This window comes from Mirounga angustirostris, unplaced genomic scaffold (genome assembly GCF_029215605.1).
Source record: "Mirounga angustirostris isolate CCGP_5_RB_7025 unplaced genomic scaffold, mMirAng1.0.hap1 SCAF_1, whole genome shotgun sequence".
NCBI classification, from domain to species: Eukaryota; Metazoa; Chordata; class Mammalia; order Carnivora; family Phocidae; genus Mirounga; species Mirounga angustirostris.
This window is the reverse complement of record NW_026991709.1, coordinates 141,162,757-141,182,387: the sequence shown is the minus strand read 5'-3', so window position 1 is coordinate 141,182,387 and position 19,631 is coordinate 141,162,757. Positions and strand designations below refer to the sequence as shown.

Genomic DNA, 19,631 nt, shown 5'->3' with positions numbered 1-19,631 from the left:
GAATAAGAGAAAGGTAGTGATCAAGTGGTAGTGATCAAGACTGACCAAGCAACTGGATCAAAGTTGGTGACTTTTATGTTTCCAGAAAAACAGAACAGTTGATTGTATTCGATATTGCTTAGTATTTGAGTAAGGAGAACAGAGAAATTGACACTGGATTTTAACATGGAAGTCATCGGTGATCTATGAACAACATTAGGGTAGTGGAAGAGATGAAATCCTTATTGGAGCATGCTAAACTGAAATTATGAAGCAAGTGGAGAAAACAATTTTAGCCAACTCTGAGTAGGTTTCTGCTTGTTTTTTTCTTTTTCCCCCTTTTGTGAATTAGGACAGAAATGCAAAGAAAGAAAAGAGCAAGGTGGAAAGTGTTGTGAGATCAGAGCAAGTTATTACATATATTATACAAATGGTTGAAGAAGAGTCTGGTATAAAAACATAAGCTTCACTCACTTAATAGTCTTGGTAGAAGATTAGGCCTCATCTACCACCTTTCCCTGCCACCCCAGAACCAGAAACCACTTTTTAAGAAACCTCTTGATATATTACTTGTACAATGAATAGTCATTTTTTTCCTATTCTTTAAGTTTTGCGATGTGTAGGGGAGGAAGTTCCCATTTTTCTGTTCATTTCTTTTGCTTTGACAGCTTTATTGAGATATAATTCGCATACCATAAAATTCACCCATTTAAAGTGTACAATCAGTTCTTTTTATGTCCTGGGTTCCTTAATGATGTTCAAATGTTGTCTGGTACTAAATAACATTCAGCATGAACCAAAAAATGTTTTGGAAACAACACAGAGAGATATTTTCCTTCTAAACTTTTATTTTAATGATCAATTTTAATTTAAAAAGTATTGTACAAAACAAGATTTTAGAAAAAAACAGAAGAAAAACCATTTCCAATTGATATGCAGGGAAGAACTCAGAGTAACATTTTGAGGAGTGAAGTTTTTTGTTCTTAACTTTGGGAATCATCATTATTCTATATATCTGTTTCTGGATACGTGACAAAATTAACCCTTACAAGTTCAAACTACTTTTTATCTTTCCAATTACTTGAGGCCAAGAGCATTCCTAACAAATATAGGCTTGATCCCTGATTTCTTGCATTTGAGCTGCTGATTCTTAAAGGAAATTATGTATACAATGCCTATTGGTACCACTACATGTTCCAAGATTCCAACCTCAGAGGAACTGTTAGCACATCTTCAAGGCTATCCTTTTTATGTATTCTTTCTCTTTCCTCTTGCATCTGCACAGTGATCATTCTAAACCTTTATAAATAAATCCTACACCATCTTCCTCATTCTTAAAAGATAAACTTGCCTCCTACTTTACAAGGAAATCTCCATCACTTCTCATCATAATACCTAAAATCTTACCTAAAACTGCTCTCTCACATTTTGCTGCAATTTTAGACCCTGATTCTATTTTTTTGTTGTTTTTTTGTTTTTGGTTCTGAAATAGTTATTGAAGGTTTGCTATGAGCCAGACATAATGCTTAGGCAAAGACAAAATCCCTCTCCTCAAGTAATGTTAAGTATTAAGTATTAGAAGACAAATACAGAATGTTATGCAAGCAGATGTGGTACACTAAGGCTTTAGGTACAGGGTGTTAGGCTAGGTTTAGGTGATGTCTAAACCAACCCAACAAATGGTAAGTAGGGGTCAAAGTTCCTATGATGTGCCCCCAGGCCTCTCAATTACTTTACATACCACTTAACACATCATATTATAATTTATTTGATGAAGTCCTCTACAAGATAATGAAAATCCACTTAGGGAAAAGTTCATATCTATCTTGTTAACCACTGTATCCCAACATCTAAAAAAGTTCCAGTCAAAGAAAAGCACTGAATATTTAGAGTATTATAAAATAATGGAAATAATATGAACTTCAGAATTAAGACTGGCCCAGGCAGTGTTGATATTTAACAACCAGGATGGCTATATGTATCAACTGAATATCTTCTTCTGTAATTCTGGATTTAAATTCTGGCTCCATTTCCTGAGATTTTTAAATTAAGGCAAGTCAGTTAAATGGTCTGAATATCATTTTATCATCTGAACATGTTGATCATAATAATACTTAATTCATGGTATGGTTTTAGTGATAAAATGAAACAGCGTATAAAATAACCCATTTCAGTACCTGATACACTAAAGACATATAATAAATGTTTGATTTCCTTTCTACACTGCTTTTAAGTGAGTTCTATTTGTAGTTGGATAGAAAATTAAAATATGCAGAAACCAAAGCAGAATGAGTGTGCTCTAATTATTTCATCTTTCCTTAATGATTTTTCTCAAGTGCTCAACTTAAATAATTTAGTTTACTTCTAAACTTTAAAGCAGTTTATTTATTTATTATTTTTGAGAGAGAGAATGCGCAAAAGCACACAATGGTGGGCGGGGGGTGGGGGGGCAGAGGGAGAGACTCTTAAGCAGGCTCCACCCCCCAGCACAGAGCCCCATGCAGGACCCTGAGCCTAAACCAAGAGTCAGACACTTAACTGACTAAGCCACCAGGTGTCCCTGCTTCTAAACTTTAAAATGCATTTATCCCTAATCTTCTCTGTGATATAAGTTTAACATTCGCTATTCATTCATTTACCTAATTTATAAATTTTTGCCTATATGTCAACCTTAGATTAAACTTAATGATTCAACAAAAATTTATTAAGAGCCTATTATCTGTGCAAAATTGTAATTTAGCTTTATCATTCATGGACTAGTCTATGCAGATACTTCTGGATAGATTCTGGCTGAATAAATGCTCCAAGATGCTTAATAGATATTCTCTTTCCTTTTTCTTTTGTTTTAATAATGAAGATAACTAATGAATTTCATCCAAAATCAGAAATCAAAGTTGAGTGGAAAGAAAGCTTTCAGTAGAATTAAAAACTGGTATCTTTTGCAGTAACTATATTCTTCAGCTTTAAATTTTTTTAAGGAATAGTTAACAAATAATTAGAAATCTAATAGTGCTAAATGCTAACTTCAAATCTTAGTAATTGATCTATATGCTTTAAGTCTATATTGGTTACAAGTATCCCAGTTTATTCAGTATAGTGAGACTTGTCAGAATAAAACAACAGATCTAACAAGGATCATCATAATTAAGTTTTTCAGATAGTCTACCAAACACAATAGTGCTATAAATGGATTAGAATTATATCTGTAGGTTGAGCAAAGAGAGCATTGATTTCAGATGTGCTTGGTTATTCCTCCCTACACGTGCCCATTCTCAACTGACTTTTATTTAAGCTATTTGCCATAGAAGTCATATAGTTGATTTGCTTAAAGGTAAAATTTTGTTCCACTAACGTGAAAGAACAATCTTCAATTAAATTCACCACTTCCCTTAAATCACAAGACACAAGAATAGAATCTCAAGCTAGTCTAATTAGAGAATTTCAACTTGTCATTTGAAATGATTTACACATTATCATTTATGTTCCTCATTTTAGAAATAAGTGTCATAATTCTAATAAAGAGTGATGACTTTCTTACTCTGGGTGCTAGTGAATAACTATATAATTATTGTTTCAAGAATCACTACACAAATATTGAGAAAATGAATCACTAAAGAGTTTTAAAATGAGAATGTGAAAATAGAAGTAATTTTAAATTGCATAATGTAAAACTGAGACCATGCTTCTTCAACATATCACATCTAAATTTGCAAAGTAAACATGACATGCTGAGAATAGGAGTAAGTTGGAATTCTTACCCTGGAAAGAAATAAGCTAAAGCTTTTTCCCAGTTTGTCCAATTTTCTATTTCTTTAGAGTGGGTGGGTCCTTTCTTCTTCTGGCTTTAGAAGGAACCCTGGATTGCCTGTCTTTCTGCATGATGAAATGGAGAAGACAAAGAAGCACATTAGTTTCATAAAAGACTTCCAAAAATCTCATATCCATCTTCCATCTTACATTTAGGGCTTTCATAGGGCTTCCTTGCCATCGTCTTTCTGGGAAAACTGATTTCCATCTCCACTGTGGACTCCTAATATAATTCTGTGCTGAAGCTTCCTGGGCTCTATTTCTTTTGACAATATATTCATACCTAGTTTCTTTCAGAATATTTGTTGAAATCTTTTATCCACTGATGACTCCCTCTTTCCTTTTCTGTGTATATTTTTTTACTTTTTAATTGTAATTTTAATGGAAGAAAAAGACATAAATAAATCGGGCTGTAACCCTAACAATTTGCTTTCTTACCAATACATTGTGAACATTTTCCCATATCATTTACTGTCTATACTATTTAAGCATAGATATGATTTAGTTTTGAAGCTGAAGTTATATTCTTTACTCATCAGTTATGTATTTAGATAGTTCTAGTGAAATTCAAAGTAAAGATCACAGTATTTTTCCAAGATTGGAGTCACTAGATGATTCTTTGTATTTTATTAGTGATTGATTTAGAGACCTTCACTTATTTTTTTTCTTTTGTTGCCATGTCCAAAAACTCATGGTCAAATCCAATGCCATGCAGCTTTCCCCTATCTTTCTTCTAAGACTGTTATAGTGTTAGCTCTTACAATCTAAGGCTTTGATCAATATTTACTTGGTTTTTGTATATAGTAGGTAAGGGTCCAACTTCATTATTTTGCATGTGGATATTCAGTTTTCCCCAAACCAACACCACTGGTTGAAAAAACTGCCCTTTTCCCAGCGAGTGGTCTTAGCATCTTTGCTGAAAATCATTTGACCACTTATATGAGGGTTTTGGGGGGCTCCCTATCCTATTCCATTGATTTATATGTATGTCTTTACGTCAGTGACATACTGTTTTGATTCTGTAGTTCTGTAACATATTTTGAAGTCAGCAAATGTGAAACCTCCAGTTGGTTCCACTCTCAAGATTGTTTTGGATTCAGGGATTCCCTTGAGTCCCTTGAAATTCCATATTAATTTTAAGATAAATATTTTCCATTTGTTTTTTGTTTCTGATAATAGCCATCCTAGTGGGTGTGATGTTAATAATTTTAATTCCAATCATCTATTTCCTTAATGTATTTTTTCTTTTTTTCATTCTATCAGTGAGGAGGTAAGTTCAAATTTTCTAGTATTGTGTGTTTATCTCTTAGTTCATATAATATGAAGCTGTTTTATTAGATGCACACAGAGTTTTTTTATCTTCTGGTGGAAGTAATACTTTTTTTTTCTGAAAGTCTGCTGTGTCTCATGGTAATATTTTATATCAAGCTACTTTCCACTTTAGCTTACTCATGATCGATATTTTTTCATCCTTTGCTATTTTCCACAGATCTTTTATTATCAGCACATTCTTTAATCCAGTATGACAGTCTTTGAATAGTCTGTGTATATTTAACATAATACTGATATATTTGGTTTTAAATATATCATCCTTCAGTATTCAAAGCAATAAAATGAATGTCATGTAAGTCTATTTTTCCTAAATTTTTTATTAAGATATCATTAGAAGTGACCAAAATTATTATTATATATTATCAATATTTAAAATTTCTATTATTTTTTCAGCAAAAATGAGATGTGAGACTGACATAATCTAGATCATGTAGGGTAAAAGCACACTTTCTCTAACTCTTAACTAAAGGAACATTTCATAGACATGTCATATAAATATGTCTAATGCTACATTTTATAGTTAACAATTTCCTTATTGTTCTGTATTTCTTTTCTGAAAAAAGTGAATAAACCTGTCTCACAGTTTTTGTAAAGATGAAAGATATTTATAATCTTTTAAAGATTTTTGTTGTTGCTTTTATTTTTAGAGAACAAGGATTATGGAATATTCTGCTGATTCCTTTAATATCAAGATGAATAAAATTTTTCCCCAGGTCTCTTCCTCTTTTCCTCAACCCAAGCCATTATTTTCTCCCCAAAGATCTCCACATGCATATTTTTTTAAGTGAGTTTGCTCTACCTGGAAAACTATAACTGTCCTCTGCCTAGCTGCACAGACAAAAGCATTTTTTTTTCATTCTCTTGAGACTCTTTGGCCTATGTTTCATAACTTTTATAACAAATATTGACCAAAACATTAAATAGTCCCAGTTAGTGAATGATATACTCTTAGTGAACGATATACTCAATGTCAAAAAATAATTACATTTTTCATGAATATAAATGTTATTGGTACTAAACTGTATTTCTGTTGCTAATAGATTCCCAAGTTAAAACACAAGATTTGGTGTAGATGTCATTATCTCATTTCCCTTTTCATCTAAACAGAACTAAAAATCAAAACTGAAAAATAATAAAAGGATAATCTGGCTTCTAAAACTCTTAGTTTTGAGCAATCACTTCAGTTATTAAGCTCAACATATCAATGATTTTCTCAATGTATAGTTAAGTATTTCCAGGTAGTTCTAGTTCTGCTTTATCTCTGATCTTTAAACTTCTGCATTATCCAACACAGGTATTTCAAACCTATTAGTTCATTTGAGATAATAAATATAACTGCCTTGTCACAAAAACAAAAGAAACACTTCTTCAAATTGAAAATTTGAATTATTTAAGAAGAAGTACTGGTAGGATGGGATAAAGAACTTTTTTTTAACACTCTTACCAATAACATACAAGTAGCAATGCAATTCATTATGAAGATTTAGAAGATTAAGAATTTTGATTAGTTTAGGATGATCTTTGGAGAAAAATTTTATTTTGGGCACAAAGGGAAGAAAACTGTTTTGATTTCTACTAGGGAACACTTAGTGTCAAAATAATGATATCCTTCTGCCACATACTCTAAAAAATATTATGACACAATAATATTAAAAAATTGTGACTCAATATATTCTGATGATATCCATTATCTGGAGATACAGGATCTTCTTCTAAATGTGTTTTCTTTTTTTCTTTCTTTTTTTTTTTTTTTTTGAGAGAGAGAGAGAGAGAGAGAAAGACGGGCGCCTGGGTGGCTCAGTCAGCTAGGTGTCCAACTATTGGTTTCGGCTCAGGCCTTGATATCATGGGTGATAAGATTGAGCTATCAGCTCCATGCTCTATGGCGAGTCTGCTTGAGGATTCTCTCCCTCTCCCTACTTGTTCACACATGTGCCCTCAAATAAATAAATCTTTAAAAAGAGAGAGAAAGAGAGAGAGAGAGAGAGAGAAAACACACATGTGCACAAGCATGCAGAAGGGGAGGGGCAGAGGGAGAGGGAAAGCGAGAATCTTAAGCAGGCTCCATGCCCAGCATGAAACCCAAAGCAGGGCTCCATCTCAGGACCCTGAGATTTTCATGACCTAAGCTGAAATCAAGAGTCAGATACTTAACTGAGCCACCCAGGTGCCCCAAAATGTAATTTCATTTTAAGACAAATATGTAAGTAGAGCCATAATTCTCAAACTGATGTTGGAGAATCTTTCCAGGGTTCCCCAATTAACTGAGAATTTTTAAGTAATATCAAGGATAAAAAAAGTATATATACAAGATCAGAATCAGAATCAGCTAAATGAAAACTTTATAAATGAGCAAAGATACCCAATTTCAACACTGGGGCTGGCAATGTTTCTAGGAGCTGGTGGAAAAACAGGCTGGGCTAGTTTAAGAATGGCTTTTTAAAACATGCTAAGGAGTCATTTCAGAAGTGTAAGAGAGAAATGTAATGGTAAGATATACATTTTGAAAAGATCATTTAGATATCCATATAAAGAATGAGTTAGAAGCAAAAAAAAAAAAAAGAAATAACTAATTAGAAGAAACTATTATAATATACAAATAGGAAACTGTAGCATAGTAGGGATGATGAAACAGGATTGGAAAGACAAATAAGGAGTGGAATCCATAAATCCACGTGAACAGATTGGCTATGGGATAAGAGGGAGGAGCTTTTTAAAGCCAAAAGGAACCAATATAAAATGTAGAGTAAATGATTAATATCAGTGATTAAAAACCCATCTTTTTTTGTACTTTTAGAGAACCAACTGACTATTCATACATACACAATTTAAAAATCTACACTAGGAACTTATGTCTTTAATTTTGCAACTATTATAAATTTAACAATTTCACTTTTATATAATGTGAGTTGTGCAATGGGCTTGGAAATTTTCCCTCTCCTTTGCTACATAATCTATTTTTAAAAATCTAGCTTAATTTCTTTCTATAGATCTTATAGAAGCTTAATGTCATCCTTTCATTATTTGGTAACTTTATAAGGTATCTTTCCTCTAACAAACTTTTGTCTTCTTGGTTTTTACAGTGAACATGTAGAAGTCTCCAAATTATTTCTTCTCTTCCCATTTTAAATAGGAAAACAAGTTTTCAGAGGCACATATAGTAACTGTCATAAAAAATTAATGGGAGAAAATTGCTTGTCATGTTGTTAAATTTCACATAGGTCTTTGTCTATGTGACTGATCTCCCTGTGATAGATTTTATTTCCTTATACATTAAAAAGTCATTTGCCTGTTTCATCTCAGTGCCTAAAACAATGTCTGGCACATGGTAAGTGCTAAATAAATATGTTAATTACTGAATAAATCAATGAATTCATATCCCAAATAACAAGAGTATTAACTGTCAAGCCTCAGAGGAGGGTTGTTCTTAATTCATTTAAAAAGAATGTAGGATTCCCTCTACTGGATCTTTTTTCTTTCCCTGTACAACATACCAACCCCACTCGGTTCTCTGCTGCTGTTCTTTTAGCTGTTCTCATACTTCTCCCTACTTTAGGGCTTTCCAGGGCTATCAAATTTTTCTTCACCTACACATTTCCGAAAGAAAATTATTGCACTTAGTTACTGTGCATACAATTATGACACTCACGTTTTATTTTTTAAAAAATGAAAGCTCTGTTAGAAGCTAATTCTGACTGAATACAAAGCATTTCAAATCAAAAAGTTATTATGAAGCACAGATTGTATGTCTGTGAACATACAACAGAGAGTTCTAGCACAACAAGACTAGCTGCTAGAGACAGTAGCATCTCTTTCTTTTATAAATCAAATGTAAATGCCATACTAATTTAGTATCCATTATTATTCATCCTGTTGAAAAGCACATGAGCAAGCTCTCTTTTCACAGTTGGGAACTTGATTATCTTTCCTTTTCTTCTTGAATTCATATTTTTATCTCACTTCTCCCACATAAATTTATCCTAACATTTTAGGGTTTGAAAATATTTTAAATTGACCATCCTATCACATTTCCCTCAACAACAAAAAAGTATTTTAAAATTCCTGAGAACATAAGTTCTAAAAATTTTCCTCAGTATTATATTGTGATATCATTAAATTACTAGACTACTACTGATCAAATAACAAAAATACTACAAATTATGATCATTTGAAAATATCAGGTCAGCTTTTATTGGAAATGCATCTCATAAAGAAATAGATAGGGCCTTCTCCCCCAACACCCATTTAGATCATGTATCCAGAATGACTACTACTCATTGCTAGAAAGAAACAGGTTAGGTTGTTCTTCTATTTTGTAGTCTTCCATTCCAAGTATATGGGAGTAGAAGGATTTCTGGTTATAACAACAATCATTCTTTTGAACTACTAAGCCATGTACCAAAAATCACATAGAGGTATGACATAAAAATTATTTTTAATGGTCAGATGACAATTCAATTAGGTCCTGCAATATTTTTTTTTTTTTAAAGATTTTATTTATTTGACAGAGAGAGACAGTGAGAGAGGGAACACAAGCAGGCAGAGTGGGAGAGGGAGAAGCAGGCTTCCCGCCGAGCAGGGAGCCCGATGCGGGGCTCGATCCCAGGACCCTGGGATCATGACCTGAGTGAGAGGCAGAAGCTCAACAACTGAGCCACCCAGACACCCCAGGTCCTGCAATATTTTTGAAGGCCTTTGGAAACTGCCATTCTTGCAAAGGAATTAACTACCCAGTCATTAGAATCACTCACTTTCTAAACAGATTTAGTCAGATTAAAGGTATTGCTTTACATGTAGAGTAGGAGGACAATTACCAAAGAGGAAGGGAGAAAGGTGTCTGATTCAGGCACACTCTGAGGTAGATCAATTTTAGGGAAGAAAACATGCAAGTGGACAACCTGAGAATTAGTACCTTCAAACTATCCTTTATGTAAAGGATTATGTATGGAAATCCTCCATGTACCTTCTAAAAGGTTAAGGGTTAGGGATATGCGTTGCCCTGTTTGAAGACTGTTGTTTCAGGATACACACAGATGTGGATATACAGAGTTTATCAAGTCATGACTTAAGTAGTTTACATCCTTTTGTCCATGTGTATGTGCTTTTTTTCTTGGGGGTGTGTGGGTGTGATGAGGTGGGAGAAAATAATTTTAATATAAAATAATTTTGTTAATAAAGACCCACCTTTTTCATAATTATAGTAAAGAGGTGTGTATTTTAAAATAAAAATAGACTCTCATCAGAAAAACTTTAAAATAACGGGCTAAGTCATTTTCTCCTTACTCAGAGAGAAAAGATAAAAATGAATTTCCCTTCGTTTTCGACAAGTCTCAAATTATTCTAAATTGTGAATGAAAGTTGAAAAATAGAAAATATTTTCATATCTACAAATTAGAAACCAGATTATCATTTTATTTATGATGATTTGGGTGCCTCAGCCAATTTTGTGACTATTCCTGAAAACTCTACTAGCGAAAACATCCTATTTAGTGGTCTTTTAAACTTGCAAAGCGCTTTACCAAGGCCATCAAAAAATAAATGATTCATGTCTAAAATACTAAAAACACTGCTCTCTTCCATGCCGCAGCCGGACAAATTGAAGCAAATGATTTTATTATTTAGATTTTTAAAAATATGATGTAACTTTAAGTTGCGTGTGGTCTTTGTTCGCAATAGCCGTGAACTTTCACTCAAACCAAAAAGAGAAGCTTAACAACAACAAAAACGTATTTTAAAGTTAACCCTTGAGTCGAATCCATTCTTTGATCAGAGCTGACAGGTGGGCTGATGAATTAAAACGCGATGTAAAAACACCTTCCCACAAAACACCTATTTAAACAATAAGCCTTCAGTTGACAAAGTACTAAGTAAGAGGGTGGCGAAGGGTGTCATTGTTGCTAATTGGCGGTTAATGAGGATAAACTGCCTACAATTACCGTTTTCTCGCTTATTTTTTAAAATCAGAAGTAGCCCTACAGCTTGAGGGGTTCCATGTGGCTGCGACCTCCAAAGACAGTAGAGTTCAACTACTCGTGACTCCACAGCTCAGGGCTATCATCTAGAAATACTGGAAGGCGGAAGCAACTCCAGGGCAGCCGGTTACCATCCCCAAATCCCAAAGCTTTGCCCAAAACTCAATAAAGTTGATTTTTTTTTAAAGAGCACTGTGCCGAATAACTATGGGACCTTGAGTAATTCGCCGAGCTTGTGTTTCAACTGATGGCCTGAAGTTTCGCAGTAGCGCCCAGGAAACGCAGGTGGGGGCTTGAACAGCTCCTTCCGCCCGCCCCGAAAGCGGCGTTAGTTTCCCAGCTCCCGGCCACAGCGAGGCGACAGCGCTATAAACATGGAAGAGCGCTACTGAGCGGACCCAAAACGCACCACAGACGCTCGGGGACCCCCAAGCGGACGCCGAATGAAAAGGACGCGCTGGAAGAAGGCGGAAAAACACCCCAGCGACCCAACCGCCACAGCGGCCGGTAACACGCTTACCCATCTCCAGCTCCGCCTCCGCTCCTTGCGTCGCCGCGGCCCCGCCCCGCCGCGGAGACTCACGGGACACGTAGTACGCCGCGCCCACTTTCTCCTTCCCGCACCCCTCACCGCCCCGGCTTCGAGAACGCCCCCTCAGCTCCCTGCGGACTGACTTCCGGTTTGCTCGCGCGGCCTCGGAGCCCAGCCTGAGGACCGCAGGAGTTCCACTTCCGGCCGTTCACTGCTCGTCTTCCCTTCCAGTCCCCCTCGACAGCGCTTCCCTTCCGCGGAACGCGACATGGCCATCAGCCGGTGCGGACGCTGACGAGGCGGGCGCCGGTGGGCCTGGGTCTCGCGCGCGTGTTGCTGGGTAACGGGCCTTCTTCGGCAGCCGCTCGGCTTCTCCTCCTCGACTTGTGCCTCCTTCCACAACCTCTGGAGCTCCAGTCGACGGGCCGGGCTGCGCCGCTGGCGGCGTAGTGGAGGCTAAAGAAATGGGAATTCCTCCGCGGCGTTCCCGGAGCGGCTGCCTTCTCTGGGGAAGCGGCGGTGTCTTCGAGGAAACCGGAAGCCCGTGGTGACCTCTGGCGACCCGGTTTGTTTTCCGTCCGTTTCCAAACACTGGGGAATCGAAACTCGGCGGCCCTGGGGGCGGCCTACGTAGCCTGTCTTCGGGGTGAGTGACTCGCTTCAGCCGGGCTAGGGGTGCGGGCGGTGCCAGGACCAACCTCCGCTGCCGTTGCTGCTTCGAAGAGACACGTCATTTTCTTCACAAGTCCGTGCGCTCTCCTTTGGCTAGGGAGCAGCCCGCCCCTGGGCTTCCCTTACTCATGTCATCTTTTCATGCTAGTGATTCCAGGCCCTACTTGGTCTTTCACTCTCTTTGTCTCTATTGCTTATTTTCTTTCCGTACTCTGAATTCCTAGGGCGCCATTAGTTTTATTTCATTCATTGAGATGGCATTTATATCGAAAACGAAAGAGGGACGTGTGGCTAGGACGGTACTGCCTGGGGCAGTGGACATGAACTTCCCCCCACCCCCGTCCGTTATCGAGGCTAACAGTAGATGTTCGTCGTTTCTGTATGTTTGGTATGATTTTTGATCATTTGTTGAGTGACTACTACATACATGCATGGTAGGTTGACTCGTGTCCGTACAAGGAACTCACTCGAAAGTGAGGTAAAATATTCGCTAGAACAGTAATACAAGTTGAAATATAAACTGCTCCAGCATGTGTTGTTGGAGATATGCTAAGATGCTCGAAGACAGTGACGTACTAGGACTGAAACTGACCCGTGCCTCTTAAATATAGGAGACAGTTTTTTTTTTCCTGCTTTGGAATTTTGAATTGGATTGCTCAAGATCTCAACGCGTAATTTAAATTCTGGTTCTCTAAACATGCCATATCTAATTTCCCAACCTTTTGTGATCACTCCCTACTTCATCTGTAAATTAGGAATGATACATCACTCACAGGGTCGTTAGAAAATTTTAATGCAATATTGTTTATAAAATAGGAAGATGTATACAAATGTCAGGTTTTAGTGTTAGAGAGTATAGTGTAATGGGAAATGCACTGGATTAAGTCAGAACATTAACTCAAGATCTGAGTGCTGAATTTTCCACTTGCTCACTTGACACTGGGTAGGAGACTAAATCTCTTCATTTTCCCAATCTCTGAAATGAGAGTAATGCCTAACTGTCCAAGGCACCGGTGCTTAGTTTCTAAGAGTTTCCCTTGCTCTAGAGTAAGCTGGCTGGTTTACATTCCTGGCTTCCTCACTTTCACCCTTTGCCTTTCTTTCAGTCCACCTGTGATAACAGGAAATTTTTGCCCACATCAGAGCTCTTAGATTTAATGAATTGTTATGAAGAACAAATGAGGTGGTTCTCCTAAAAACTGCCTGACATACCATAAACACTCTGTAAATATTAATTACCAACACTGAGCATTTTTATGTTTATTGAATGAAATGTGATGAAGTTTTTCATAATCCATGAATAGAACCAATGTGATTTATTTTTTTCTTCCTTGTACTTATATTCTGGATTAAGGTATAGTTGTCTTATGGCTATTAGAGGGTAATTACTGCTAATACTAGTAACAGTGTATATAAGTGCTCAATTCTCTTGAGATATATTACTTTATGAAAAGATTGAAAAGAAGTAGACTGTTCTTCAAACCTACACTAACCCTGAAAAAAATCTTGATTCCCTAGCCATAACACTTATTTTTGGACTAATGCAGTTTAGTGACTTATAGAAAAGAGAGTGGAGCTTCTCATACTGTATATCTGATGCTGAGTACATTTTGGGCATTCACTGAATTATAGGGCATTTGAGTTCTGAGGTATATAGATGGAGTGACAGTATCATGAAAAAAGGCACTTGATTATCCCTTCTTTATAAACTAGTTAGGTCGTTCCTGCCCCTAAGTATTTAATTAAAAATAGGGAGTGAAGGGGCACCTAGGTGGCTAAGTTGGTTAAGTCTTGAACTCTTAATTTAGGCTCAGGTCATGATCTCAGGGTTGTGACATTGACCCTGGGGTAGGGCTCCATACTCAGTGGGAGTCTGCTTGAGATTCTCTGTCTCTCCGTTTCTCTCTGCCCCTTCCCTGCTCGTGTATGTGCTCCGGTGCGCTTTCTCTCTCTAAAAAGAAATAAATCTTTAAAAAATATAGGGGGGTGCCTGGGTGGCTCAGTCAGTTGATCGTCTGACTCTTCGGGTCCACTCAGGTCATGATCTCAGGGTCATGAGATCAAGCCCAGAGTTGGGCTCCGTGCTCAGCGGGGAGTCTGCTTGGGATTTTCTCCCTCTGCCCCTCCCTCTAGAATAAATAAAATCTTAAAAAAAAGAAAAGAAAAAAAAGAGAGAATGAGGAGTAAGCGTTGGTCTGTTTGCCTCCATAGGATTTAATCCTTGCTCCACTGTATGGTGACTGATCCTATGAAGTGGGTTAGGGATACTCTAGCTTTTCAGAGGTAGAAAGATGATGGAAATAGGAGATTCAGTTCAGGAGGCAATGTAGAATAGAGGAAAGAGCCTACTAAATAGTCCTTAATTCCAACCCTAGCTCTGTCACATACTGTCAGGTGATTATAGGCAAATTAACCTCCACCTCTTTGAAGTTAAGTTTCTTCATCTATGGTGGTGATAATAACTTTTTAGCCAAGTTTGGTATGGATTTGAGGTAAGGTTTGTACTATACCGTTTATTTAGTTTCTGGCAAAAATGTCAATTCCTTCTGTTTAGGCTGCCATTCTATATTTGCATTAAATTTTCCCTTCACAATTTAGGAGGGTAGTATCTTAGTAATGTAGTTCAACCTTGTCATTTTATTGATGGGAAAATTTAGATCCAGAGAGGTAAACCCATCAGTAATCAAGGTGGCAGATCGTAGACTAGAATCTGGGTTTTTCAATCTCTGGTCAGGGTTCTTTCTACCACTGAGTTTTGCCTTTTACGGATTCTTAATGGAAAAAATCTGAATCCATGTTGTGTTGCCTCTCAGAATGTTGTATTAGGAGCACAAATTTGGAAGATAACTTATCTGGGTTTACATCCCAGCTTTGCCGCTGATAACTTATATAGCTGTAGGTAAGATGTTTAATTTTTTTCTAAGACTTTGTTTATAAATTAGGATAATAGTACCTACCTAAGAAGTTGGAAAATACATTTGGAAGCACTAGTGCCTGGCATATGGTAAGTGATGAATATGGTAAATATTATGATGATGAAATATGACAGGAGAATCATATTTTTTTCCTAGAAAAGAAGATACTTCTGTGTTTTCTAGTATCTCACAAGCCAGTACATATAGCATGTCTCAACTCGGGGTCCTCTTAATGTTGTTTGTAGTAAAGACTGAAATTTAAGATTTTCTAAAATAATTCTTACAGTGTTTGAATCTTTTTTTTTTCTTTGTCTCTTCCTTAGCCTCACAAACTGCTCTTGCTCCTTTCTACCCACCTTATTTGGCAAACTGTGCCCTTCTTTCTCCATTATCATTTCAATATTGTGATTTATGAGAAATGTGTATTTGATCATTTAGATGACCAGAATGTATTTCTCATATATATTTGGCTTTAGTCCACAGTTCTTGGCCCTCAGCTCCCAAACTCTTGGAATTTCCTGAGCCACTACTCTACAGAGTTAAGTGGCTACTATGTGATTTACAGAATTCCAATTATAACTAGTATTCTTAAACATTTATGGTCCTGGTTAGTTCTGTATTATCACTTTGTAAACATCACCTAACTTGTACATGGAAATTTTATTTTTAATAGTATAGAAAACAAATTCATATTCATTATCTCTCTCATCACAATAATATAGGAGAATCAGATATATTTACCTACAGGAATCAAAACTGTAGGTAATATATCTATATAATCATGCAAATATTTTATATATTTGGAATTGTTTCTTCTTAGAGGTTTACATAAGAGAAGTATAAGTTAAAAGAATTAAAAAGGGTTAAGGTGAGGGGCACTGGGTAGTTCAGTAAGAGTTATAGGATCATCTTTCATCATAATATTTGGTCTCTTAACATCTTTTGTGGAGCCATGAAGGTGAAATGCATGTCTTGTTTATTTCTAACAAGCTCCTTTCTACCAGGACTGGGTTTATGTTAATGGGGTGACTTTTGGACAGCAACTAAGGATGGGAGCTGATTGCCAAGGAAACCAATCCTATAATTAGAGGGTTGAAGCTTTCAGTCCCACCAATGGTGGGGGGGTGAGGGGGCGAAATTTTAATCAGTTGCCAATGATTTAATCATTTCTGTGTAAGGAAGCCTCTGTAAAAACCCAAAGAGGAGAGGGTTCAGAGAGCTTCCAGAATATTTTCACATGCCATTATGCTGGCCCCAAATTCCAGAAGGACAGAAGCTGCTTTGTTTAGGACCTCACCCTACGTATCTGTATGGTCAGAAGCACAGGTAACAACCTAGGCTTACAGTTAGCATCCAAAGTAGAGGGTAGTCTTGTGGGAGCAAGCCCTTTACCAGTGGAATATGTTGCTGTCTCTTGGTAGATATCAGAATGGAGTTGAATTATAGGTTACCCAGCTGCTGTCCAGAACATTGCTTGTTGATAGTGTAGAAACATCTCCTCACATTGGAATTGGCTGACCAGAGCACCATTTAATCATTCTTGGGAATTTCATTGTTCTCAGCAATAAATGTCAACATCTTTCACCTTAACTCCCCCTCTTTGTTTTTGTTTGTTTGTTTGTTTTGTTTGTTTTTTTTTAAGAGGGAGAGTGTACACGCAAGTGTGGGAGGGGTGGTTTTGGGGAGGGGCAGAGGGAGGGAGAGAATCTTGAGCAGGCTCCACACCCAGCATGGAGGCCCACACGGGGCTTGATCTCAACCCTGAGATCATTACCTGAGCCAAAATCAAGAGTAGGATGCTCAACTGACTGAACCACCCAGTGCCCCTCACCTTAACCCTTTTTAATTCTTTTAACTTATACTTCTCTTATGTAAACCTCTAAGAAGAAACAATTCCAAATATATAAAATATTTGCATGATTATATAGATATATTACCTACAGTTTTGATTCCTGTAGGTAAATATATCTGATTCTCCTATATTATTGTGATGAGAGAGATAATGAATATGAATTTGTTTTCTATACTATTAAAAACAAAATTTCCATGTACAAGTTAGGTGATGTTTACAAATTGATAATACAGAACTAACCAGGACCATAAATGTTTAAGAATACTAGTTATAATTGGAATTCTGTAAATCACATAGTAGCCACTTAACTCTAGAGTAGTGGCTCTCAAATTGGATAGGGACTTAAAATCATGTGCAATGATTATTGAAAGTTCAGTTTGATATTTTCACCCCAGATATATTGACTTGTGTGTTCTGCAGTGCCATCTAGCAATCAGTATTTTTTGTTTTCCATTATCATTTTATTTATTATAGAAATGTAGTTAACACACAATGTTACATTAATTTCAGGTGTACAACATAGGGATTTAATAACTACATACATTGTGTTATGCTTACTACACATGTAGCTACCATCTGTTGCCATACAATGCTATCGTAGTATCATTGACTATATTCCCTATGCTGTACCTTTCATCCTGTGACTTAACTCATTCTGTAACTGGAAGCCTGTACCTCCTACTCCCCTTTGTTTTGCCCATCTGTCATCCCTTCCCCTATGGCAGCTATCCATTCTCGGTATTAGTCTGTTTCTGCTTTCGTTTGTTTTTTGTTTTTTAGGTTCTACATTTAAGTGAAATCATACAGAATTTGTCTGACTTACTTCACTTAGCATGATGCCCTTTAGGTCTGTCTGTGTTGTTGCAAATGGCAAGATCTTGTTCTTTTCTATACTAAGTGATATTCCATTGTGTGTGTACCATATCTTCATTATCCATTTATCTTTCAGCAGACTCTTAGGTTGCTTCCATATCTTGGCTGTTGTATATAATCCTGCAGTAAACACAGAGGTGCATCTATCTTTTCAAATAAGTGTTTCCTTTTTTTTTTTTTTTTTTTGGAATTACTGAATCATATGGTTTTTCTAGTTTTAATTTTTTGAGGAACCTCCTTACTGTTTTCAAAGTGGCTACACCAGTTTGCATTCCCACCAGCAGTGCACTAGGGTCTCTTTTTCTCTACTTCCTCGCCAGCATTTGTTATTTTTTGTTTTCTTGATAGTAGCTCTTGTGACAGTTGTAGGTGATACATCATTGTGGTTTTGATTTGCATTTCCCTGATGATTAGTGATGTGTTGAGCATCTTTTAATGTCGTCTGTATGTCTTCTTTGGACAGATGTCTATTCAGGTCCTCTGCGCATTTTTTAATCATATTATTTGGATTTTGTTGGTGTTGAATTATATAAATTTTTTATGTATTTTCAATATTAATGCCTTATCGGATATGTCATTTGCAGATCTCTACTCCCATTCAGTAGATTGCCTTCCTTCTATCTTGTTGATGGCTTTCTTCACCATGCAAGCTTTTTATTTTGGTGTAGCCCGAGAAGTTTATTTTTGCTTTTGTTTCCCTTTCCCAAGGAGACATATCTAAAACAATGTTGCTAAGGCCAATGACAAAGAGATTACTGCCTATGTTGTCTTCTAGTTTTATGGTTTCAGGTCTCACATTTAGGCCTTTAATCCATTTTGAGTTTATTTTTGTGTATGGTGTAAGAAAGTGGTGCAGTTTCATTCTTTTGCATATAGCTGTCCAATTTTCCCAAAACCATTTGTTGAAGAGATTGTCTTTTCCCCATTGCATATTCTTGCCTCTTTTTTCATAGATTAATTGACCGTATAGGCATGGGTTTATTTCTCAGTTCTCTATTCTGTCTGTTTTTGTGGCAGTACCGTACTGTTTTGATCACTACAGCTTTGTAGTATATCTTGAAATCTGGGATTGTGCTATCTCCAGCTTTGTTGTTCTTTCTCAAGATTGCTTTGGGTATTCAGGGTCTTTTGTGGTTCCATACAAATTTTAGTATAATGTGTCTAGTTCTGTGAAAAGTACTCTTGGTATTTTGATAGGGATTGCATTAAATCTGTAAATGGCTTTGGGTAGAATGAACATTTTAACAGTTTGTTCTACCAATCCGTGAGCATGGAGTATCTTTCCATTTGTTTGTGTCATCTTCAGTTTTTTTCATCAGTGTTTCATAGTTTTCAGAGTACAGGTATTTCACTTACATGGTTAAGTTTATTCCTAGGTATTTTATTATTTTTGATGTAGTTGTAAATGGGATTGTTTCCCTAATTTCTTCCTGCTACTTCATTATTAGTGTATAGAAATGCAACAGATTTCTATATATTGATTTTGTGTCCTGCAACCTTACTGAATTCATTTATCGGTTTTAGTAGATTTTTGGTGGTGTTTTCAGGTTTTCTGCATATAGTATTCTGTCATCTGCAAGTAGTGATAAGTTTTGCTTCTTCCTTACCAATTTGAATGTCTTTTCTTTTTCTTGTCTGACTGCTGTGGCTGCCATTTCCAGTACCGTGTTGAATAAAAGTGGTGAGAGTGGACATCC

The 19,631-nt window shown here is 36.5% G+C and overlaps 2 protein-coding genes across 4 annotated transcripts in view; one reads left to right on the top strand and one right to left on the bottom strand.

Moving 5' to 3' along the window:
- The window catches only part of LOC123862956 (RNA-binding motif, single-stranded-interacting protein 3), a 1,542,535-nt gene extending 1,530,785 nt beyond the window's left edge, over positions 1 to 11,750 (bottom strand). For both annotated transcript variants that reach the window (XM_064588878.1, XM_045903918.3), the window contains exons 1-2: positions 11,611 to 11,750; positions 3,738 to 3,852 (exon numbers count right to left, since the gene is read on the bottom strand). The gene's annotated coding sequence lies outside the window, so the exon portion shown is untranslated. The remainder of the gene's footprint in view (positions 1 to 3,737; positions 3,853 to 11,610) is intronic.
- A 378-nt stretch (positions 11,751 to 12,128) lies between these two features.
- Positions 12,129 to 19,631, top strand: part of AZI2 (5-azacytidine induced 2) — a 40,875-nt gene continuing 33,372 nt past the window's right edge. The window contains exon 1 of one of the 2 annotated variants that reach the window (XM_064588889.1): positions 12,129 to 12,268. The gene's annotated coding sequence lies outside the window, so the exon portion shown is untranslated. The remainder of the gene's footprint in view (positions 12,269 to 19,631) is intronic. The other variant, XM_064588894.1, reaches the window with a different exon arrangement.